Below are 4,873 nucleotides of genomic sequence, written 5' to 3'. Positions count from 1 at the left end.
TGAACTCGAAACGCTTGAGAAACTTGGTTTTCTCACACGGTAATGAAAAAATGAATCCAGATTTCTAGCTTACCGTGGTAGTTATGACCGTTGAGGAGTCTCTGGGATGTTTCTCTCTGGTTTTTTTTTTTTTTTCTTAGATTCCGAATCTTATTCGTAGGCTTGCTCTGCGCTGACCGTAGTCCTCTCGTCTAGTTTCACCGTAGTGGAACGTTGAAAGTTGCTGCAGGGCTTCGTAGTAGCAAAGATTCGCGGTGGTTCGCTGATCCTTCGATCTTCAATGATGCGCGTACGCCGAAATCGTGATTTCGTTTACACTGAAGCGAATGGATCCTGGCAGGATCGCCAAAAATGTAGCGTAAAAATTAAGTTAAAACAAAAAACTTGTCAATTTCCGAATAGGAGATCGATTTCTTTTATTTTTTTCACTCAATTTGTACAGTAAGATTTTTGATTCGCGATAATACACTTTTAATACTTGGGCTAGTTGAGAATTGTTACAGACTGACTGGATGATGATGAAGGGTGCATTTATATTGTTTTATTCGACGGAGTGGGAGAAGGCTTTGCTTGTACTTGTCATATATTTCGGAGAACGGCTAGAGTGACCGAATGCCACCCAGGCGGCTGAGAACGGATGGTGACCGGACGGTCACACGTGATAAGGCGCTCGGAATTTTGGTTTATCATAAGGCTGCTCGAATTTCACCTGTGACATCGTCGTCGTCGTCGTCGCCGTCATTGTTGCCGCCGCCGCCGCCGTCGTCAACCTTGTCGTCGTCGTCGTCGTCGTCGTCGTCGTCATCGACGTCGTCGTCGTCGTCGTCGTCGTCGTCGTTACCGTCATCATCGCCATCAACTTCTTTGTCATTATCTTCCTTATCGTCCACATTATTGGTGTCATCAGAATTGAGTACGCGACGACACTTAGCTTCAACCGGACAGCAATGCGGTGTACCACCTCCTACACCATTACAACCTATAAACTTACCACCTCCAAACATTCCTCCTCCTAATATATTATCGAGAATGACACAAATGCCACCAAGCGTAATATCGATTCCGGCTACGCAGACAATCGTGGTCAGTGTACCGAATGCATCAAACGTGCCAAATGTCCCAAACGTCCCACAGCCAAATGTAATACCATCTGTGATGATGTCCGCTCCACCACCAGTTCACAATGTTGCCTCGAATATGAATTCAATTCCAGCGCCCAATCTTAATATTCCACCTCCGAATGTACCACCCCCTTCCTTAATTCCAAACGCCAGACCGCCGCTTTCTTTAATGTCGACCAGTTACCCTGTTCCTAATCAAGTCGCTCAGGTACCTATGGGACCACCTAATGTACAAGTGCCACCACCAGTGAGATCATTGACTGATCTACAAGCCTCTGAACAGCTAGGTACGATATGTCGATTATTTTCATTTATTTCTTCGTTTCGGCGTATCGCCGGATGTTTATATTTACGAAGAACAAGTTATTTCTTGTAAAATGGATTACTTGTTCGCGCAGTCCAGAATATGTAAGTGTGCGTGCGTATGCGTATGCGCGCGCGCGATACGCCGAATACAAGACGCATGGGCGAATACGAAACATGCAAAAAGCAAATTCGTGCTGATCATTCGTGTAGACGAATACGTGTTCTACACTACAGAAACAAAAACAAAATCCAGAGTTTTTAGCGTTGTTACGCATGTCTGACAAAGGCTTCTAAGTGTGTCCCCTAGAGGCTGAGCAGCTGGCACGCATCGTCACTGACTGTGGGGATGAAATCGAATAAGAAGCACGAGAGAAGAATGCCCAAGATCCTAAATTATGGTAACTACTGTCCTCTCTGGTCCCCCATCTATAGTGTCTTTATACGTGTAGCGCTTGCACATATCACATTTTCTTTATTTCACCTTACGTATCGTTCGTTCGTCTTTTTTGTACAACATTGCTCTATTTCAAGCACTAGATACAGCATTTAGATGTAATGTATTACGATGCTTGCTTTGTCTGTATCACTTCTCCATTCTCTACTTCCTTTTTAATCAAATAGCGAAATCTTATCGATAATATTTGATAATAACGATACGTGAAATTGTAATTAAAATTTGACCAATAAGTTTTCTAATCATACATATATCGTGCGTCCAAAACGTGAATGTCTATCTTCATTTCTTATTTACAATTATTTATAATTACTATTTTATCCTCTGTAAAACAACATACGTTAGAGTATGTTCCCCTAATTAGTTTATAAAATATTTCTTTTATAAAACAAAGACAATACCTAAATTCTTCAATGTAATTGACGAATCAAAGGCGTGACATATTGGACGAACATACGAATATACGAGCTGTTTTCTTATAAAACACCTGTTATCTTCTATTCTTTCTTCTTATTCTTTTTTTTTTCTTTTATTTTTTTCCCTCTTTATTGTGTCTCTTTTAATCTAAAGGAATTTAATTTAGGAGACTATGTTACTCGTCAGAAGTTTTAAGTTTTGTTTTAATCAAGGTTTCTGCACCAAAAGCAAAGTGCAGCCTATATGCAGTACAGGGGATTGGCAAAATTTCGCATCGAAAAATCCGTTAAGGAAAATAAAAACACCGGCGAGGAACTCTATTGTCCGGAAGAAGCTCTCAGCGATAATGACGATAGCGATCAAGGTCCTACCTCTAACAAGCATGTTTCACCACAAGGTATATATAATGTATATTTATTTTTGCATCGTGTCATCATCTACCATTATTGATTATAATTATTTGTACATTAAACAGAAAAGAAACGAGAGAGAGAGCGATAACAATGCTACAGATCGATCAAAGGAAGACAACAAGGAAGAACGTAAACGAAAAAGACGTAGCCGATGGGGTGATCCAGATAATAAGGTGCCTGTAGCAGAAATGAACACGTTAACCAGCCATAATAAACAGCAAAGTAGTAGTGGCTTTTCACAGCCAGGTATCGCGATTCCTGGACAAATTGGACAACCGGCTGTTATAATTCCATCACCAAAAGTGCAACGTACGGAAACAAAGAACCCTATGTTAACTAAAATATCAGGGAACGATCCAGCCTTGATACAATATGCACGACAAACTTTGGGGACGTTAGATCTCATTGAAGAGCAAAGGAAAAAAGCCGAAGATCATTACAAGGTGACAAGATTGTTTATTTTAAAATTGTTTTATTTCAAGCGTTCATTTAAGATTTAAGATTAAGATCGAGCTTAGTACTTTGTTAATTCAACTATGTGTAATTTCTGCCAACTCACTCACCGTTTATTCTAACCTTCATTCAGATAAATCTTCTCTACCAAAACTTATTAAGAAAAAGAGAAGAAGTAAGACGTTTAGAAGCACAGGGTAAGCACAAATACGAATACGACAGTGACGAAGAGACGGAAGGTGGTACTTGGGAACACAAACTCAAATCTGCCGGGTTTTTTTCCCAAAAAAGTATATTTCGCAATGTAGAATCAATGTAGAATCAATGTAGAATCGATAGCTTATACTCTTAGGTCTTTACAGAAAAAGAATAACTGTGCGTACAATAAACAGCCGCGTTCGTTGGTAAAAGATATTTAATTTTCCTACTTCTTTTATCTCATAATTCGAAAAAGAATTTCCACTTTTTCCTAGGTTATTTAAAGAAGAGACGATTTCGGCCAGCCAAGAGAAGATTTCAATCGTGATTGGGCTGATTATAAAAACGGTTTCGGTGATCCTGCTCGAGAGTTTTGGCTTGGCAACGAAAACATATACATGTTAACTAACAACGAAGATTACATGCTTCGGGTGGAACTCGAAGATTTCGAAGGTAACAAAAGGTAAGAAATACCAAAATTACAATTGCAACTGATTTTGTATGCGAAGTTCGGACGTTTTAATGTCTGTGTAGAATAGATCGGAGAGGATTTCAAAGACGATTTTCTCTGTACATTAAAGATATAGAACGTTTCGGAACATCCGTATATCCGTGCGCAAACAAAAATTATATATCTATGTACTTTCGTTTAGGTACGCACAGTACTCTCACTTCAAAATCTATTCAGAAGGAGAATATTATAAATTGGAGATTGACGGTTACGACGGAAATGCCGGTGACTCATTAAACGATCCATGGTACGGTTCGTACAATAATCCGTTTTCCACGTACAACAGGTAACACGTTATTTCTTCATTTGTTAGAATGCATGAAATGACAATTTCGGTTATGTGAAAGCATAGAGCAAAAAGCATTGAAGAACGGATAATATCGGATAGATTAATCGTAATAAGAGTCAACTATTCGTTCGAGACGATATTTCATTTCACACAGGGACAACGATAGGTCATCGTTGAACTGCGCTTCCATGCTAAAAGGCGGATGGTGGTGGAAATCGTGCGAACGAGGATTACACGGTCTTTATTTGAACGATCCTCAGGATTTAACCGCTCGACAAGGTATGATTGCTTACAAAATAATGTCGTCACGTACAACCAGCCATTCATGTTTCGTATTATCCGTTTAATGACAAAAGACAATTCTTCCTTTCTGTTATTTAATAAAAGGTATCGTATGGTTCCGTTGGAGAGGTTGGGATTATACTTTGAAACGTGCCACGATGATGATTAAACCAAAAGGACCAACAACAGCAATGATATAGACGACTATAACAGTAACAGTAACAGTAACAGTAACAGTAACAGTAACAGTAACAGTAACAGTAACAGTAACAGTAACAGTAACAGTAACAGTAACAGTAACAGTAACAGTAACAGTAACAGTAACAGTAACAGTAACAGTAACAGTAACAGTAACAGTAACAGTAACAGTAACAGTAACAGTAACAATAACAATAACAATAACAATAACAATAACAATAACAATAACAA

The 4,873-nt window shown here is 39.0% G+C and overlaps 1 pseudogene; it reads left to right on the top strand.

Moving 5' to 3' along the window:
- Window positions 1–612: 612 nt before the first annotated feature.
- On the top strand, window positions 613–4,644 carry LOC138189502 (uncharacterized; annotated as a pseudogene).
- The last annotated feature ends 229 nt before the right edge of the window (window positions 4,645–4,873 follow it).

Source organism: Bombus flavifrons, unplaced genomic scaffold (genome assembly GCF_040668555.2).
Source record: "Bombus flavifrons isolate JBK064 unplaced genomic scaffold, iyBomFlav1_principal scaffold0096, whole genome shotgun sequence".
In the NCBI taxonomy this organism is placed as follows: Eukaryota; Metazoa; Arthropoda; class Insecta; order Hymenoptera; family Apidae; genus Bombus; species Bombus flavifrons.
The sequence above is the reverse complement of the archived record's forward strand: the minus strand, read 5'-3'. Positions and strand labels throughout refer to the sequence as shown.